Genomic DNA, 21,710 nt, shown 5'->3' with positions numbered 1-21,710 from the left:
CATACCTTGCATTGCTACCTAAACAAAACCTCTTACATATATTCCCTCCTCTCTACTCATATAACAATCACCCTCTTTAAGTCCCTCATCACCTCTCACCTAGATTATTGCAACAGCCTCTTATTATGTCTCCCAACCTCAAGGTATTCCCCATTCTAATCCATTTTCCACCAACCAATTTTTCTAAAGGCAGGTCTATTCATGTCATTCTCCTATTATCTTTCAGAACATATATATGGTCCTCTGTTTGGGATGGAAATCTCTTCACACCCTGGGCCTTCTCAGCTTTGCAATCTTATAATAATATATTTCCCTCCTTATACTGAGTCCCAGCCATATTGAGACATTTCATCAATGCTGCATTCCTAGAAAAATCTCCATCCTTATCTCTGCCTCTTGGAATCTCTGGTTTCTTTCAACACTACTCAAATCCCGCCTTCTGTAGAAGAGCTTTCCTGATTCCCTAGCTTTTACAGTCAGCTGACAAACATTTTTGAAGCATCTACTGTGTGTCAGGCACTGTGCTAAGCGATGGCAAAACTACCTTGTACTCTGGATTTATTCTGTAAGTACTTAAATATATATGTATTGTCTTCTTTATTGGAAATGTAAACTCCTTGAGGTCAGAGACTCTTTCTTTTTTTTTTTAAATCCCTAATATATTGATAGACTTAATAGCAACTTAAAAATGTGTGAACAATTGTCTTTATGATTTCAAGTAGTCTGAAGCTTTATGCCACCTGGTCAAATGCTTTCACTCTTAGGAATAATGCATTGTAGTGTCTGGCATATTAACCCAATCTGTAGTGTCAACAGAGCCCACCTGGCTGGCATTTTAAGGTTCCCATTAGGCCTTACCACAGCCATCATGGTCCCTGGAAACACAGAGCCTGCTGTGTGTCACCCTGGCTAGCCTTCTCCTGCCCCATTCACTCCCCTGTTTGCAAAATGGAGGATGGTTTGGGTTTGGATGGCATTATTATAACCTGTTGACAAAAATGATGATAAGGTATACAAATGAGATCATGGGTGTGACAGGGACTTATACTGGTAAGAGACTCCATAAAGAAATATTCCTTCCCTTGCTAAGTAAGGTCCCTTTTTGGACTTGGGATTGTCCCTAGAGGCCAGAGGAAAATGAATGCCTTTATGACTGTAGTCCCACATAAAGGAGAATGTTTTAATGCAAGAGTTTAAAATGGGGTGACATGTGTTTGGAAAGGCACCTGGAGGTGTTGAGGAACATTTGGAGGGGGATGGGGATAGAGAATCTGGCTTGTTTCTTCCCCACTGGAGCAGACAATAAAAAGCTTTTCCTCTGTAGTCAAAGAAAATTAACAAGCATCCAAAATTCTGCACTCTATTATGTAACAAAACACTCCTTCCTAATACAATACCATGCAACATAAAGCCCCCTATTCATGGAGCTATGGGGAATCACACAATCCTGGCGGGCTGGCCTTCTTAAAAAGCCCCTCATCCACTCTGGAATGAAAGCCCCACCACTCCCCAAATGATGTGAAAACAGCACTATTTCTCAGACACTCTAATAAATATAAAATGAGACCTCAGGCTAATTTTTAAGGAGAAATTTATTTTGTAAGGGAATGGGAGGGGGAATTTTTGTGTCTTTTAAAGAGGTGGGATGTCTCTTTAAGATCAAAGGCCTCTTTTAATGAGCAGAGGTGGGGCAAAACCCTGCAACCCTGCCTCCCCCTCCACCCTGGATTCCCCTGGGGATAGAGGAAATGATCTCACAGTGATAACACAGAAGGTATTTGTGTAACTCATGAATGATCTTCTTTAAAAAAATCAAAGTTAATTATGAATGAATCCTGAGGCACCTCAATTCAGAAGGCATCAGGTTCTTCCTTGGTCTCCTCAGGCTGTAAGAACAATGCATCTTGCTGAAAGCCTGGGCAAAAGGTTTTATTGGGGGCAAACTAGGTTTAATGGGCCTACTTCATCTTTGTCTTTGAATTATGATAGGAATGGTGAAGGCCCCAACAGAAGTTCCCAAGACTTGAGGGAAATCTGTTTCATCTCTACCAGCTGTTGGTCTGGCCTCCTTCTGTAACGCCAAACCATCAGTCATTAAACATCTTTAGAAGTCCTGTTGTGCCCAATACAGGACTAAAAAATCCCAATATTTGCCTCACCAAGCCCTTCATGAGATAGAGCATCATTTAGAGTTGAAGTTGGAAAGATGTGCATTCAAATCCTGCCTCTGAATCACATTAGCTATATAACTACAGAACAATTTACTCAATATCTGAGTCTCCATTTCCTAGTCTATAAAATATAAGGTCTCCACCAGGAGAGTATGAGACTCAAATTATATCCCTTTCATAGCACTAGAGATAAAGAGCAGAAAGAAAAATCAGACATGACTGAAAAGTGACTTAACAATGTAGCTGATAAACTCTGTTTATAATAATATGCTTATATCTGGTTATGATCATAGGGATTATTATTATATGGGAGATGCTTACTGATTAATTCCAGTGTAGTAGAAGGGGCAGGTCACTTGGGATTGGTAACCCTAGTCCTGCTTTTGCCACTAATATAGTATAAAGAAGGCGATGGACTGGGAGACAAGACCTGAGTTCAAATCCTAATTCTGTAGCTTTGGATAGTTCATTCTCCCTCTGCAACCATCACTTTCATTGACTATAAAGTAAGAATAATAAGTTGACTCAAAGTCTATATCTCCCTTGGCTGACTTTAAAACAGCATTTTATGATGTAACCCCATTGAAGCTCTAAGTCAAAGGTGAGTCATGGCATAGAAGGGATTATGAGTTATTGAAGGCTGCACCAAGCTTGTGTAGAAGCTTGTCTTCCTTCCCAATCTCTGATTTCATGATGAGCTCCTTAGGAGAAACTTCACTTACCAATGCAGATCAGCACCTTCTTTGCACCTCATAGTCCTGAAGGTTATTTGGGGCACTGAAGTGATGAGATTTGCCAAAGGTACAGTATATTTCAGAGGCAGCACTGGAACCCAGGTCTCCCTGCGTCTGTCAGCTCTCCACCAACCAGACTGCACTGTCTGTTAAAGGATTCTAATGGGCTTCTGGCCATAGGCTATATGTCCATTGTCCATTGTCTAAGGGGATAGCCCCTTCCAGTTCTAAACAAGATTTTTTGTTTAAATGTAGTTTTTATTGTCTCCTACAAAAAATTAATAAACAAATCAGAGAAATTAATTTTATAATCTCTCCCACAATTTGTTTCCATGCCTGTCCTCCTATGAACAAAACAGATCAGAGAACATAATATTGCCTACAGGAAAAATCAGATCAGAGACAGGAAAAAATATAATACCAATTTATTTTTGTCCCAAGAAGAATTAAACATGATAATGCTGGAGACTCAGTCCTAAGGAGAAGTTCGAGTACCCTCTCTTTCTGAGGGTATATCAGGTTTTCTTTACTCACTGGTTACAGGGTGGCATCAGTTTTATTAGCATGATACACATTAACCGAAAGCAAATACAATAACAGGCAGCTTAAAGACACAGGAAGGGTTTACCAAGGACAAGGATGCCTAGGTATTTGATAAGGAGAATAATAAGATCTATTTACTCTTTTGAGGAAAGAAGATAGTGAATGGGGGACTCATTAGTTGAAGTTTAGTCAAAAGGGGCATTTTGATTTGTTTCCTCTCAAGGGGAAAGAAGTTAGTAAATAGGGACTTATCTACTAGCTATCTGGGTTCAGACTGAATTTTTAGTCAAAGGGCATTTTCCAGGGTCTCATAAAATCCATTTGGATAATAAGGCAGCTCCCTCAGATCCAGGTGATCCATACATTCATATTAACACAGGTAACCTGGTCCAACTTCCCTTCCTCTGAAAGTTTTTCCCCATATAGTTTCCTCATAGAGTTCATCAGGTACCTGGGTGTTTGAGAGGAAGCAGGCAATATACAACTGAATTCACTTGTAATTAACAAGCAGTTATTAATTTCCTATTGTGTGCAAGACAATGGTCTAGGGTTGGGCATGTGCACACAGCCCCTGCCCTCCATGCACTTACAATCTACCACAGCATACACACAGATGAGGAAAAAAAAAAAAGACGAGAGTGTGATGGGGCAGGGAGAGATCTAGATAAGGTGTCAGAGGCAGGAATGATCAAGTTCACTTGGTGGGATCCAAGCAGGCTTCATGGAAGAGGAGGCATTTGCACCAAGCTTTCAAGGAAGAGAAAGATATCAATCAGAGGAGATGAGGAGGTTGAGAGTTTGGTGCACCTGCAAAGTGCACACAGGTGAGAGACAGCAGCTGGAGAACAGTAATGAAGGTGATGGCATGTAAGCTATTATTTGCATAGTATCTTGCATAGCAAATGATCCTTGAAGTAGAAAAGTTGTAAGTTCACATGCCACATCTGACACACACTAGCTGACCCTGGGAAAATCCTTTAGGCAACCCTCTAAGTTGTAAATAAGATACCACAGAGAATTTCCTCATCAGTTCCACCTTAAACAAAGGAAATCACATGTCCAATTAAAATGTGGGGTTTTTTTGTTGTTGTTGGGTTTTGTTTTGTTTTGTTTTGTTTTAGTGAGGCAATTGGGGTTAAGTGACTTCGCCAGGGTCACACAGCCAGTAATTGTTAAGTGTCTGAGGCCAGATTTGAACTCAGGTACTCTTGACTCCAGGGCCGGTGCTCTATCCACTGCGCCACCTAGCTGCCCCGGCAATGTTTTTTTAAAAAACAAGCCTATGATTTTATTTGTTTAGGGAACTTCCCAGTAAGGACACTCCATCTACCCATGCACATCGTCACCTTCACTATAATTTAGTCTTTTAAAAAATTGTTCGTTTTTTTTTTCAATGAACAAAAATAGATTTTATTTACCCTCACCCCCAAGTTGGAAAACAAAATAAAAGAAAAACAAAACCTTCGTAACAAATACATATTGTAATACATAACAAATTGATGGGAAGAAGAAGAAAGAGGAGGAAGAGCCTGGCACATAGTAGGTACTTCTCAATTTTTAATTGATTGCTTAACAAAATCCTTGTTGAGTCAGTGTTTGTGCCTCCAAGGGCTATTAAAAGGCCCAGAATGAGATCCCCAGGGCATGTGGTAGATCCTCTGAGGAGGTTTTATAGGAGGCCAAAAGAATAAATAGCAAAAGACAAAAGGCATAGATAGATGGGTTGTGTCTTCATCTCTGACAGAGAAAGGACAGAGCCCACCCAGGCTTCTGAGCCTGTGCCTCAGTCAATAAATGTTTATTAAGTACCTACTATGTGTCAGGCACTGTGTTAAGTGCTAGAGATACAAAGAAAGGAAAAAGACAGTCCCTGATCTCAAAGAACCCTATTCCAAGGACCCAAGGCGGTATGAGATGGATTCTTAGTTCTCTGAGTCCTTGCCAGCACAACACAAACTCTGCCACATGCTGCCAATTCAGAAAATATCCAAGTTCGGGCCTAGTGAAAAGCAGATCAGCTAAGTTTGGAGAGACTCATTATCTGAAGGTTAACAGTGAGCTAAAATCTTCCTGCCAGTCAGAGCTATCCCAAAGTTGAATGGGTAGCCTCAAAAATCAATGGGCTCGGGGCAGCTAGGTGGCACAGTAGATAGAGCACTGGCCCTGGATTCAGGGGGACCTGAGTTCAAATTCGGCCTCTGACACTTAACACTTACTGGCTGTGTGACCCTGGGCAAGTCACTTAACCCCAATTGCCTCACCAAAAAAAAAAAAAAAGGAAGAAGAAGATAATGACTCTTGAACCCCTTTAACTCCAGACTTTTGTAATTCTATGAATGTTTTTGACCATAGAAACTCATGAAGAGCACAAAGTAAGGAGGTATGGGGTATATTGGAACAAATGTGGGTTCAAATCCTGGTTCTCCTGCTTACCACTTCTATGACCTTGGACTTCTCTTCCCCTCCCTGGTCCTCAGTGTCCTCATCTGTAAAAATATTGGTGTTAGGCTAGATGACCTCTGAGTTTCCTCCCAGCTCTAAATCTCTGATCTCCTGAGGAGTCAGCATGGCTAATGAGGTACTTCAGTCCAATGAACAAATCACACTTCTTTGAAGAACAGGAAATAAGTTTGGATTAAAGGTAATTTTTAACTGTTATTCTTCCCTGATTGTATGCCAATCAGGAGAAAGCCTTGTTTGTTTGTTTTCCATAAAGTCTTTTTTTTTTAATAGAATTTTATTTTCCAAAATATATGTAAAAACAAAAGTGGAAGTGACTTTAAATCTATTTTGTATTTACTTCAACTTGTACAAGTCATTTCCCCCTAATAGAATGTAAGCTCTTTAAGGGCAAGGAATATTTCATTTTGTATTTGAATCTCCAGCATCTAGCATGACCCCTGACACATAGTAAGTGTTCAATAAATCCTTGTTGAATTGAATTTTGTCAACTGAATTAAAAATTAAAATGATGGGTTTGAGGTCAACATCTCAATATCTCCTAGACAATATCTCAGAATAATATTTTTTTTGAGACCAGGTCTCCTTAATTTGACTAGGCTGTAAATAGAGCAACCACTAACTGCTGGACCCCTCTGCTGACCAGAATGGAAAGTGGTTCACCATTCCTTAGACAGTCTAGTGATTAGAATTAATCCTAAATTCATGCCCTCCACTCCCAAGAGGGTCACCATATTGGAGTTGAGTTAGTAGATATGCCCTATGGGCTTTATGTAGTTCAGAACTCCTTTGTTAAGTTACCTGCCATCCTCAGCCTCTCCAGTGGTTGGGATACAGATGTGTATCACCACTGCAGCTGGCAGAATGCAGTAATGAGGTCCCCTCCACATGGAGGATACTAGGAAACAGATGGCTTCTCCCTGGATGGAGGATGCTGGGGAGATAGCTTCTTCTAGGAGAACTGTGATGATGTATAAAGGAAGTACCTTGGAGATATTGGACCATATGTATCAGATATACTTTAACTGGTTCTGCTTAGTTGACCTTAAGGTCAGGAAGAGTCTTTTTCATTTGGCTGCAAGGCAAGAACTGTTGGCACCTTCAGAAGGACCTAAGTAAGCTTGAGTTTACCTCATTGTCTTCAGCTGGGCTTTATGAGAATGATGCTGTAAACGGAAAGGCTGAAGCCTAATAGTTACTGTCCTTGGGATGGCAAAGCTTTGCTGCCTACAAAGCTGCTGGCCTGGATTTCTATGCTGGGATTCGTATGGCTTTAGTTCCCAGGCTTTGAAACTCCCAATACGAGAGAGACCCTTCCTATAATAGAAAAGAATGAACAGAAAGCCCGTATTTGGGGATAGGGACAGAGACTATGATTGCATTGGCATGGGGAACTCCCGGGTGAATAAACTCTACCAATGCAGGTTGGCAGCTTCTTATTGTCTTAGAGGCAGTAACCCTAACCTTAACCCTACGGCACTGAATGGTTAAGTGGCTTGCCCTCAGTTCATAAGATCACAGGGTAATAGATTTTGAAGCGGGCAGGATCAGATAGGCCAACTTGTCTAACTTACTCATTTGACAGATGAGCAAACTGAGGCTCAGAGAAGTGACTTACTAAATGACCAACAAGGACAGAGCTGGGGTTTAAATGTAGTCCCTTCAATCCAAATGCCACACTCATTCTACCAAGCTATGAAACCTCCCTTTGCAGCATCAGAGAAGCTCAGCCTTGGAAAGTACCTCAGGGGCCAATTAGTCCAATTCCCACCTACACAGAAATCCACTCAATTAACCAAGAATTCCTTCCCTAATTTTTGCCCCACAACATAAATTTTCAAAGAAGTGTTAAACTCTTGCCTTCCCAGGAGCACTCATAGCACCCCCTTTAATTACATTTCAAACTTTAGGAGCATTAGTTAGTAACCAACATTTTCCATCCACATCCTTGATTTTTATCAGATCATGAAATAGCAAAAGACAGATGGCTTCCAGTCCCAACTGTTGGGGTATTTTTCCCTCTGCCAGTGAGGTTAGCGATCTTTCAACCAACTGGTGCCCCAGACCATGTGATAGCACTCATTTGTACATTTCATCAAAAGCAACTTTGAAAATTTCTAAATGTTCCTTCTACAACGTGGAAGTTATTTGGTGACAAGTCATCAGCATATTCCTTGGAATGAGGACTGATTTCCGGCTGGCCACAGACTTCATAGCCTCTCATGGAACAAGTACTTATTAGACGTTTGATTAATGAACAAATGAATGAATAAGGCAAAGAAAGCCTGATAAAATGATTCATCTCAAGAGCAGTTCTCTTCATGTTGATAGTCTGATATGTAACCAGATGGGCAATTCATTGAATTAATAATAACCATAACTGACATTTCTATAATGCTTTTATAACTTTATGTAGCTTTATGTCCGACACATCAATAACTCAGCATGGTAAAAGCTCCAAGTATTATTAACCCAGTAGATGGTGGATAGAAAGTTCACCTCAAAATCAGGAAAACCTGAATTCAAGTCCTGCCTTTGAAGTGCATTGGCTTTGTCACCTTAGGCAAGTCATATCCTCTCAGTCAGTCAGTAAGCATTTATTTAGCACCTACTATGTACCAGGCTCTGCCCCTGGCAACTCTTTTAAGACACCAAAGAGGAAGTACCGGCTCATATTGCTAGAGGGAATTCCTTCACCAAAGAGCTTCCTAAGGTATCACAACTCTAGCACCTATCCTTGTTTTCAAGATGAGGAAATGGAGGCTAAGAGACTGAGTGATGAAGCTCCCTGAGGGAAGGAACTGTTTCATTTTTGCCTTTGTATCTATCCTTAGTGCCTGGAATCTAATCAATCATTCAATACCTATAGGTCCTGCTCTGCTCTAGGCCCCCTCCTGGGGACACAAAGGCCAAATTATTCCTCTTCTCTATTCTCTTCCATTCTGTTACTGGAGACCATATATATGCATACAAAGACACACAAAATACATGTGAATTAATTTTTTGAGGGGGAATGTGCTATGAACTGGGAGATGAGAGAAGACTTCTCACAGGAGGTGCCTGAACTGAGCTTGGAAGGAAGTTATGGATTTTAAGAGTCAGAGGTGAGGAGGAAATGCATAACTGACAATTAGCAAAGCTACCATGTACATAGCAATATACAATATATGTAAATATATATTGATGTAGATGTAGAGACACATAGAGACACCCAGAACATTAAGGGTGTCACACAATCGACGTGCTTCAGAGGTAGCACTTTGCTGCTATAAAGCACCACATACACAGAAACTCCAGCAATCATCATGTATGCACACTTTTCTTAATTGCTCTTGGACATGAAACATAGGCGAACAAGGACTATTTTCACCAACACATCCTTTTCTGTCTCCCTCTCCGCCCCCCCCCCCCGCCCCGTGCAAATTATGCAAACATTTATTGTGAAACATATTTTCCCTTGCTGTAGTGTATGATGTAAACAAGCTCCGGTGACATATGGGGCCATGTGTTTCTCTAAAGAGGTGTTATGTCTTTCCAAAGCAGCATATGGCCCAGGTGAGGCCGAGATTACCCTGCTAAGTGCGGGTTTATTATTGTGGAGTTGAGCAGGTGCACCAAAGACCATGTAAATACATGACCCTGCTGGGCTGCTGCTGTAGACTCTCAGTCCTCTCTTCTCTAGCCCGAGAAGGGCTTTGAGAGGCTGAGCCTGGTGCTGGGAAAGGGGACTTTACAACATCAAATACCTGTCCTGTTTTCCTTCTCAATAGGAGACAGTCACCTCCATCCACACAAAAGTCACTGTCCTCTTCTGGAGCATTAGACAATGCAAAGCTGGGAGGGACCCTGGACTGAAGTGTCTTCCAACATAGAACAAGGAATGTTAAGGCTGGAAGGAACCTTAGAAAAGAGAATGTCAGACTTGGAAGGAACTACAGGATAGAATGTTAGGGTTGGGAGAAAAACTTTACGAAGTGGAAGTTAGAACCTAGACCATGGAATTTTAGAACTAAAAGGAACAGTGGGATGCTGGGAAATAGAATATTAGGTCTAGAACAGATGTTCTTAACATGGGGCCCATTAACATTTAAAAATATTTTATAACTATTCCAATATAATTGAATTTGATTTGATACAACCAACTGATTGGAATGAATCCAAGGGAAATTCAGTATCACTAAAAATCCTAGAACTGTATTTTCTGCCTTTAAAAATGTGCTTTAGAGAAGGATTCCATAGACTTTACCAGACTGCCTGGTCAAGGGGGCCAGGACACTCCCCCCTCCCCCACCAAAATGCTTAAGAATCTAGCCTGGAAAGAACCTTTGAGCAGAGGAGGTTTTGCAGGAAGGCTCTTAAAATTTAGGATTTTAGCACATATAATAACTGTCACAGGGGAAAGAGGTGTGTGTGTGGGGGGGGGGGGGGTCCTTAGGCATGCCTCTTTAAAGAATTCCACTCTCCAACACAGTCCAATTAGAGTAAAATGGTCTTTTATTTGGGCGCTGGAGAAAGTGAACAAGAGGGAAGTCAAAGACTTTGCCCTGAGGGGAGGAGATGGCTTAAAGACGTCTTTCTCCTAGACTGGAAGGGAGGCCAAAGCTTTTCTAGAGGGTGGATGGGGGTAGGGGGATGGATGACAATGGAAAGTTGCCTTTGGGGGGTAGGGAAACTTGAATGAGGGATGGGATGTTTCTTTGAGAATGATGGTCTTGACCTCTGGAGTTATCTCTCTCTCCTACTTCAGGTAGTAGCCACACCCAACTGACTTTCCTGCTGTAGAATTCAATCTCCCCCTACTTCGTAGGTGTGTCCCTCCTGATAGCTAGTTGGCCAGTTTAAACTTTAATAGTCCCTTAATTCCTCAATATGTCCTAACCCCTATGTCAACAACAATGCTGAAAATGTATGGCTCATTTTGTCCAAACACTTCATTTTACAGGAGCAAAAAAGGAATATCAGAGAGAGGAAGTGACTGCTCCATGTCACCATGGTCATCAGTCAGAAGTTGTGGACAAACAGGGTCTCCTGATGTTCTGTCCAGTGCCTTCACCACTACTCTCCCTCCTTTGGTGGAATTCAGTCTGTGATGTAATGAATATTGTGGGGATTAAGAACCAAATCTCTCCCAATTAATGCAATTTGGAAGGGAAAGGTAAGGGGAAATACACAAGTAAAGATGGTCCCCAGGAACATTGAATTGAGTAAAATCAAAGCTCACTTAATTAAGCACTTCCTGTGGACCAAGAACTGGGATAGGTGCTATGAACACAAAGACAAAAATGAAAGCTGCTTCTGCCTTTAAGGATCTTCAACTGTACTTGGGGATATAGAGAGGTTAGAGTTTAAGTTCTCCAAGGTCCCTTTTAGCTCTAAATTTATGATCTTATATCTAAAAAGTAAATGAAATGGAGGCAAAGTAAATACAAAATGATAGTACCTTAGCCTTGATGGAGCCAGGAATTCCATGAGTCAGGAACAGAGGGAGTACATTCCAGACAGACAGACAGCCTGCCCCCACAAAGGGAGAGAGGAGAGATGGAATGCTGTATCTAAGGACAAGAAGAAGGCAATTTAGCTGAACTATCAAGGAGATGACAGACAATTTGAGGTAACAAGCCAGGAGAGATCAGCTAGAGTCATGGGGAAGGACTTTAATCCCAAACAAAGGAGATTTTGGTTTATCCTAGAGGCAAGAGGGATCCACTGATGTTTTTTGAGCAGGGGAGTGACAGGGTCAGACTTGTGTCTTAGGAAGACCATTTGACAGGTATTTTAAGGATAAATTGGAGAATGGAGAGACTTGAGGCAAAAAGAATAAAGAGAAGTCTGGGGGGTGGGGTGGGGAATGACCGTATGAGTAGATAGGAGGGGACAAATGGGAGACGTTGTGGAGGCCAAAAATGGCAACACTGTAACTAATTGATACTTGGATGGGAAGATTGAAGGAAATCAAAACATTGAGGATGACCTTGAATTTGGGAACCTGCTTGACTGGAGGATGACAGTGTCCTCAACAGAAAGATGGAGGTTGAGAAGAGGAACACCTTTTGAGAGAAAAATGGGTTCAGTATTAGGTATGTTGAATTTGTAATGTTTACCTGAATCTATTCAGGCGATGTAGCAGTACCAGCCTTAGAATTAAGAGAAGTTCAAATCTGGCCTCAAGCAGTTAGTAATTATGTGATCCTTGGACAAACCATTTAACCTCTGTCTGCCTCAATTTCTTCAACTGTGAAGTGGAGATTATAAGAGCATCTCCCTCACAAGATTGTTATGAGGAGCAATTGAGATAATATAAGTGCATCCCAAAAGTCTCAGTTTTGTTGAAAGTCTTAAGGCTTAAAGCTATACTGAGACATTTGGAACACCTTGTATGTGTGTGTGTGTGTGTGTGTGTGTGTGTGTGTGTGTGTGTGTGTGTGTATCCATACATACATATCTGTGCATACCTAGGTACTTGGTTATTCAGAGTTGGTTATTCATAGACAGGCAGAGAGACAAAGAAACAGAAAACAGGAGGAGAGATCAGAGAGAGAGAGAGATATGGAAACAGAAAGGACAGTAGAAGAGGGAGAGGGAGAAGGAAAAAGAGGGACAGGGGAGTGAGAGTGGAAGAGAGATAAGTAGACACACAGAAAAAAACAGACAGCATGAGAGATGGGCAGACACATATGAAAACAAACAAGGGGGAAAGGAGAGGTGGGAAAGAGAGAGGAAAGAGACAGACAGGAAGGGAAATGGAGATAGAACAGAGACAGAGAGACAGAGTCAGAGAAAGAGAAAGGAGAGATAGCCCTGTTTATTATTAAATCAATGGTCTTTTTTTTTCAAGTATCCTTCCATAACTCTGCAACATAAAATACTGATAACCATTCCCTTCTCCTGATTACTTTTTCTGCTCTGAGTTACCAAGACATTCATCTCTCTCAGTTCTCTACTTTGTGTGTCACTCTTTGGTCCCCTTTGCTGGAAAAAAATGATCTCTATATTTTATTATTTTGGGGTTTTTGTTTTTTTGCCGGGCAATGAGGGTTAAGTGACTTTCCCAGAGTCACACAGCTAGTACATGTCAAGTGTCTGAGGCCTGATTTGAACTCGGGTCCTCCAGCATCCAGGGCTGGTACTTTATCCATTGTGCCACCTAGCTGCCCCCAGTGACTTCTATCTTGACCTCTAATTGTACAAATTCAGCACAAGACTGACTCAGTCTATCTTTGACCCCCTCTTTCTCTTACTGTGCACTCTTCTGAGTGAAACCTTCCAGACCTAGTCTCTCCTTGACTTTTAGTCCCACATCACTACCTGCCTTTTAAACATATCCACTTAGTATCCTAGAGACCCTTCAAACTCAGCATGGCCAAACAGGAGCTCATCTTTCCCTTAAACTCAGCTTTCTCCCAGTACAACAGAATTCCATGTAGGGCATCACAATCTTTCCAATACAGTCATCCTGCATTCTTCATTTTCTTTCTACCACTTCCCCACCCCCAAATCCAATCACCTTTATAACATATCTCACATCCATCTAAATACAAATGCCTCCGTTTGTCCATTGAAGTCCTTCACAATCTGGCTCCAACTTGTCTTTTCAGTCTTATTATATTATATATTACTCCCTTTCACGTATGAACTGCTCTTGGAGAAGCAAAGTTGGTTCTTTATGATCACTGCTTCTTTTTCCAGTTATTAACTCACCATCCCTTTAACCATCCCTTTTCCAGTTATTAACTCACCATCCCAGAAAAATGCATTAGGAAAGTCATGACCAATTAGTTCCCAGGGGCAAAATAATAGCTTTTAGAATTTTGTCCAAAATTGGAATCTTGCTTCCTAATCTGTGGTTTGCAGATTCTATTCTTTTCCTGTGTTTGAAAATCTGGAAGCACTTGCCCTTTTCCAGTCCTGATGCATCTCTCCTCTTCTTAGTCTCTCAAAGAGCATCAACAATGACTCAACAATCAATCATCCGTCCTGGTTCTTTTGGTACTCTGGGTTAGAGCTTACTTGGGTCTGGCACCTTGAATTCATTGAAGGCATTTGCTATTTTCTTACTATATCCCTTCTGGTCTTGGGTATAAATTCTCTGTTAGCCAATTTTTCTCCAGACTTAGTGATTTGGACTTAATTCTGTGTGCAAAAGGGAACTATTTATAATTCTTTTTCCCTTCCTATTGGCAGAGAAGTAATGTGCAAAAATCAATATTTCCAGGAATATTTAAATCTGATAGCCTCTTTTAAGTGAAGGAGACTTGAAACATGGACTTCTTAGGAAACTTTTACAATACTAGTCCAATAATGAGGTGATGATGGCCCAGATTTTGATGGATCAATGGGGCTAGAAAGGGGAAGACACATGTGAAAAACAGATGTTTGGGGAGTAAGAAATGAAAGAGGCCAATGCTAGTAGACTTTTCACACCATGTGAATCTTTTTTTCCAGAGGCAAGTCAAAAGTGCTAGATATGGCAAGCACTAAAAAAATTATAAAATTAGAATTGATGCTTTTTCATCAGCAGGAAATGATTGGTTATTGGTTTGGGAAACATTGCAGATTCAGTCCCTACATGCAATCAGATCACTTTCTGAATTAAGCGAAGTACCAGAAACCTTTCATAAACTAAGAGTAGCTAGAGAGACCAACTAGAATGGTGACAAACCTTGAATCCATGTCACATCACATTTGAAGTCAGTCTGTCAATAAACATTTATTAAGTGGCTATTCTGTGCCAGGTACTGGTGGAGCTTGAGGTATTGCAACATTGTTTGCAGGATCCAAGCACTGGAAATTAGGTATATTGTATAAGAAATAAGAAGACTTTAGTGGACTGAAACAGAGGGATATTTGCAAATCCAGGTTAATAAGATATACATTGATTACAACAATGTAAGTAGAAAGAACTATAAAATGAAACTGAGTGATGTGCAATACAATTATAATGACCAACCTGGTCTCATGGAGAAGCTGACCAAATGTACCTCACTCCCTTTATTATAGAGATAAGGAACTATTGGAGGTGTGGCTAGAATGGTAGCTTCTCCCTAGTTGAATGAAATGAAGCACATAAGTCATTTGACATTTAACAAAGGTTCTCTTTGCCTTAACACAGCAAGAGTATATAACAAAGATACAGTGACACTCAGCTTCTCCAGATGTTCTCCCATTGTTTCTATCTAGAAATGCAACTGGCCAGTAGATCATCAGAGTATGACAACTTACAAGGTCTTAGGCACCCACCAAGTCTGAAAGGCACAAAATCTTGGTGGCAGGGGATATGTTATGCCTTTAGATGATCAGAAAAATGCATTAGGAAAGTCATGACCAATTAGTTCCCAGGGGCAGCTGTGTCTTCTCTTAGGTAAAGTCTCCCCAAATTGTAGGTGGGAGAAAAATATTTGCCTCAGGGAAATGTGGGTCCTATCACAGGGACTATGGGTGTCTAATATTTTCTATTCTGTCAGATGTAGTCAATGTATTGCTTGGTTTGGTAACTCATGTCATAAAGTTATAATATTCAAGGTTTTAGAGGAATGTTATAGATCATAGGCCATAGCAGCACAGATTGGAAGTAGAAGGGACTTTAGGGTGTGGTGAGTCCAAGCCATTCATTTTGTAAGTGAAGAAATTGAGACCTAAAGGGACAAATTTATTTGTTCAGGGTCCTACAACCAGAAAAGTTTCTGAAGTAGGATTTGAATCCATGTCTTCCTAACATGAATCAAACATTCCATCTATTACACTACAATGGGATTCTTAAACTCATGAATTTCAAGGTTGGTTTGAGAATCTGTTGTATGTTCCTTGACACAGCTGCCAAAAGTGCTTGTTGCAGATCTAGATAAGACAGTTTGAAGGGATAATAGATGAATGTTCCTAAGATTTCAAATGTATTAATGAATTATGAAAAGAATAACAGTCCTCAAACATGACAAAGTAGGTGATCTGGGAAAGTATTATAAAAAGATATGGAAAATGGGCATAGTGGGTAGACCAGCCCTAGAATCAAGAAGACCTGAGTTCAAATCTGTCCTCAGACCCTGGGCAAATCACTTAACCCCAATTGCCTCCCCCCAAAAAAGAAGAAGAAGAAGAAGAAGAAGACATGGTAAAGAATCACCCAAGATGGGAAGGTGGGGTTGGATTTTGATCTTTACTGGGAAGAGAATGTCTACACTAATCATGGATCCATTAACATGTTAAAGGATATACAGAAAATGGAAATAAAAGTGGGCAAGGACAGATTAACTGAAAAACATGATATGATCTTTTAATAAAAGTGTTAGGAGAGCTAATTTCAAAATGAGCTGAAACTGTCCAGAACCATTATGACTATTAAAAAGGGAATGTCTAAACATATCAGAAGCAAAATGAAGAGCAAAGAAAGAATAGGATCATGGATGAAGACAGATTGGTCAAAAATGATAGCTGATGGAGAGAAAGCAAAATTAATTATTTTACTTCTATAATTTTCTTTCAAGAATAATCTCTAGATTTGGAAGGATAGGACAAAGATGATTTTTTAAAAGTGTAGAATGGTGGAGATAGCACAGGCAGGGAGATGAGCAAATGATCCCATCTCCAAACATACACACACACACACTATAAATATAAAGACACACATACATATATATACATCACTGTATACATATGCATGTATGTGCATGTGTGAGTATGTATTGCATATACATATGTGCATGTATATGGAGAGATAGCTTGAAAAGTATAGGTTGATTAAGCTGACTTAATTTCTCAAAAAATACTAAAATTATAATTTTTGTATTTTTTAAATTCACATAAACACAACTCCAATTCCTCTCAAAGAAAGGAAGATGGTTTTGGGTGGGAAATGCATCTTAGAAGAAGAGAGAGATTCTAAGAGACTGAGGCAAGGAAATTTATTCCATGCTTGGGGGATGGCCAGTTGCAAAGACACAGAGACAGAAGATGAAGTGTCATGTCCTGGCTGACTCTAAGTTCATTTGCCACCTACACTACTCCCTCAGTTCAATCCAATGGAGAGTTGCAAAGTACCTACTAAATACAAAAGGGATAACAATCACTGTACACATGTGGGCTCTCCCAGCAGTGCCTTGTGCTAGTCTCTGAGGGTAAAAGAATGAAAGAAGGTCCAATACTCAAGTTTCAATCTAATAGGGGAGTGGGGATGGGATCCCATGCATAAAGAAAAGGATGATATAAGGTGAGAAGTAATGGGGCATAGAAGAGATGAAGAGAAAAAGAGACCTGGGAAAATTGGAGGAGAAAAAGAATATTTGAACTTGTGAGAGACTTGAGAGATGGGGAAAGGGAGAAACAGGGGGCAGGGAAAGCTTCCCAGTGGACATGGAATCTGAGCTGAACAAGAAAATGGAAGTGTGGAACAGGCAAAGATGGAAGGCAGCACATTCCAAACTTGAGTTTCATGGACTGAATGAATATGTGGAGGTGGCAGATGGCAGGTCAGGACTGGGCAATAGCTAATAGTCTAGTTTGGCTGGAACACAGACTATGTGAAGGAGCTAATGTGAAAACCCGGAAAGGAATCGGACAATCCAATTCCCCAGACTGGAAAGGGGCTTCAGAAGCCATTTAAGCCTCAGCAAGCATCCTTTGGACAACATCCCCAGCAAGTGGCCATTCAGTGTTGGCTTGAAGGCTGCTCGTGAAAAGGGAACCTATTTCTCATACCATTGGGAGATTACTCAAATTATTATGGTTTCCTCTCTTGAAGCCCAAATCTACTTCTCTGCAACTTTTACTCATTGGTCCTGGGTGTATGTTGCCAGCGTCCAATCACACTAGGTCTACTCCATTTTCTATATGATAGCCCTTCCAATATTTGTAGCCAGCCATTGTCACCTTTGTTTGTTTCCACTTCCTTAACTGTTAAAAGGGGGAATTTAATAGGACCTACCTCAGAGGGTTGCTGTGAGAATAAAATGAGACATTTGTAAAGTGCTTGGCAAACGTTAAAGGAATATATCAATGTTAGCTATTATCATTAAGATAAAATACGGGGGGCAGCTAGGTGGCGCAGTGGATAAAGCACCAGCCCTGGATTCAGGAGTACCTGAGTTCAAATCCGGCCTCAGACACTTGACACTTACTAGCTGTGTGACCCTGGGCAAGTCACTTAACCCCCATTGCCCCGCAAAAAAAAAAAAAAAAAAGATAAAATACGGTCTCTTCCCTTTGGAACTTAAAACTATTCACATTCTGGCCCCCACCAATGTTTCCAAGTTCATTCCACATTACTCCCTGTCGTTTACTCTACTCTCCAGTCAAACTGGCACAAGCCATGTTCCTTGTACAAACCATGCCTTCTCCCACTTCTACATAAAATGCCTTTGCTAGTCTTTGACTCATGACTGACATGCCCACCATCCTTACTGCTTCCTCCTGGAATCCTTAGCTCACTTCAAGGCTCAGTTCAGGTACGGACCACCTCCTTTAGGAAGGCTTTGTTGATCTCCTCCTATTAACGCCCTCTGCTTCACCTAAAATTACTTTTGTAATCCTTAAAAATGTATTTTATATATTGTATTTTGTATTTTGAATAAGTTATATTTTATATATTTAGTTAATGTTATTATATCATATTGTATTATAAATTGTATTTGTATATGTTTTTACTTATCTAGGTAGATTCTTTTTGCACCAATTAGAATGTAACCTCTTTGAAAGTCAGAACTGTGTTGTTGTTTATTTTGTTGTTATTGTTTGCTGTTTGTTGTGGTGGTGGTTCTGTTGATGATCTCTGCTACCACAGAGCCACACAGATAGTAGAGACTTAACAAATGATTTTTAGTTTTAATTGAAATATCTCCATATGCCTATCAGCAATGCCTGACATTTTTGAAGGACCTAGTCATGAGTGTTATTGAGCTTGTGGTAAAATAATAAAATGGGCTTCCTGTGACCCCTCCAGCTACTAAAAAGAAAAACCTGATACCAATAAACCCCTGCTCCCCCAAATCATGCCTGTATATTATGCACCAGCAAAATCCTTCTCATCAGGTTACTGATTCTGGTTAACCTGAAAACACCTATCCCTTGAAATACTATTTCTAATGCTTCCTTCTTGCATAGAGGTCAAGCTTGGTTTTCAAGGATTTTCCAATAAAATATAAGGTCAGGTCCTAACCAGTTGGAAAGTCTTCAGCTGGACCCATAAGATATATAAGTATGTATGTATGCATATATATGGACTTATGCATAGCCAAAGATGTTGTGTAAGGGTGGGGTTCCCACCCACCCCAATTCATCAATCAATAGACTGAACTGCATATTAACAGAAATGTCCTATAACCCCATCATAATATATAAACAAACTACTTACACCAAACTAATTAGAGAAGACCTATGCATATTGATTGAGTCAATCAACACAGTAAATTAGGTATTAATGTATTTTCCTATAACCTCACTGCAACAGGTGGACAAGCCCTTAAATAATTGGAAAGGATCCCAGGATTTTCAGACATTGGATAGAAGGCAGATGACGCCATACCAGAACTATCTTGTGAGAAAATGAAGTCATTCCTCGTGGACTAAGTATAATTTTCACCCAGTCGAGTGGTGAACCGATCCAACAGAAGAGGATTTCCATTCTGAAAACTCCGTCAAGGACTCTTAAGAGGAAATCTCTTTGGAGAGATATGGAAAAGAGCTTCTCTTCTTTCATCTCCTTCACCCCATTGACCAAATAATCAGAGACTAGGACAATACCAGACAATGTTCACAAAGTATGTGCCAAGAACAAGCACAGGCGCAAAAACAGAGAGAGGCAGAAAGAGAATGACCTGAGAGAGGGAGAAGCTTCCTCACCGTGACCCACTTGTGATGGAGAAAAGTACCAGCCACAGATTCTACAAAGGAAATGACCCTTCAAAGCTGACAGAAATATAAACCTAGAGGGAGCTTCCTAAGGAGCCTAGAAGGAGGACATATGTGATGCTTTTATCATATGTTCTCTCCACATGTGCCTAGTTGACTTTGTATTTAAATTGGAGTCCACTCTCCCCAGGGACCTTATATGTGCAAGGGGGAAATGTGCTCTCGGGTAGGTAGAAGGGCATTTGGTTTTTTGTTTGTTTTACCCAACTGTTCTTAATATGCCATCTTCAGAAATACTCTTTATAAAAGCAAATTAAAGCTGATTGTTGATGAGAAACACATTGGTGGAGGCCTTGGGCAAAGTGTTAGAAACACAGCCCTTCCTGTCTAGCCCTGAAGCTCTGAGGAAAAGATTAATGAGCCACTTTCTGGGGACCCAGCCCACCAATGCATGCAGAAAATAGGGAAGGGATGGGGTACTACAGCAGAAAGGATGTTGAAAAGGTCAAAGAACATTTGTTAACTTAAATAGATTATGTGATTTCATCAAAGTGGAGATTTTCTTCAATTCAAGAGATCACAGCCTATCTGTCCCTTCTGTTCCTGAACAATTCACATCTATGTTCTCCCATACATCCTCCATAAAAAATCTAACCAAATGACTTATCTAAGGTGACAGAACCAGTCAGTCAATAAACATTTAGGAAGTACCTACTGTGTTCCAAGCACTATTCTAAGTGCTGGGGATACAGATACAAACAAAAAGAGAGTCTCCCTCAAGTACCAAAAAGAAGTCAGTGGAAAATGAATAGATTGTTGGCCTAAGAGCCTTCCTCAGATGAAGGTTTGGGGAGTACCATGTCCTCCAATCTGAGAGATCCCAGAGGCAAAGAGTACTGATGAGGTGTGAGGATACAGAGAATGAGCTAAAAGGCAGGATCTGAATCCAGTCTTCTGACTCTATACACAGTTTAGTTCTGGTTGGTTTTCCCGACTGTGCCATACTGTAACCTCATTTTCCATAAGATGGAAAAATGTCATTTGTGGCAAAGTGAATAAGTCCCTGGAGCTCCAGTCAAGACAACATAGCTTCATGTCTTGCCTCAGACAAACAAAGGGACAAAAGTTTCATGGAAAATAATGAAAAGTCAATACTAAAGAAGATCCAGTATTATAATATCTCAAAATATGTAAGAAAGAAGTACTCATTTAGACTATTTAATATTGGTTTAAAAATAGAAAAGTAGAATGATAGGGGAAATAAACAGAAATACCTAGAAGACAATCAAAACCATTGTTAAGTGTTTGATAGAAACTACAAACTACTAAGGGAAGAACTACACACACACACACACACACACACAAACCCAGTGCCCATCCCCCAACACCACCACCATTACCACTACTACCACTACCAACAATGACAGAAAAGTTGGGACTATTAGAAAAGAAAGGAGCAAAAAATAGATGTAGATCAATTTCTTACACCAAATCCTACATTAAGTTCCATATGTTTATTATCTAAATATTAAAAAGTCTAATCATTAAAAAAGAGAAGAAAAGCAAAGGACCTTTTACCACTGTGTTTAGGAAGATAATTCATAACCAACAAATGAAAGAAGTGATCACAAAATAGATAAAATTTTAAAAGCTTTTGCACCAAATAAATTCAGCCAGAATAAAAAGAGAAACTTCCATTTTGGGGAAAAAGGACCTATAACACAAACATCTATGAGGACAATAACCTAGATATATAGGGAATCAAAACAAATTTTGAAGATTGAGTTATTCCCCAATACAAAAGTAACCAAAGGACACGAATGATTGTCAAAAGGAGAAATACAAACTATCAAAAACATATGGGAAAATGGTCTGAATTACTAATAAAAGAAACACAAATTAAAACTTGTCTGAGGTTTTACCTCACATGGTACTGGAATCCAGTATTGATGAAGCCATGAATTGA

The sequence above is a fragment of the Dromiciops gliroides genome, chromosome 4 (assembly GCF_019393635.1).
Source record: "Dromiciops gliroides isolate mDroGli1 chromosome 4, mDroGli1.pri, whole genome shotgun sequence".
NCBI classification, from domain to species: Eukaryota; Metazoa; Chordata; class Mammalia; order Microbiotheria; family Microbiotheriidae; genus Dromiciops; species Dromiciops gliroides.
This window is presented reverse-complemented; position numbering follows the sequence as displayed.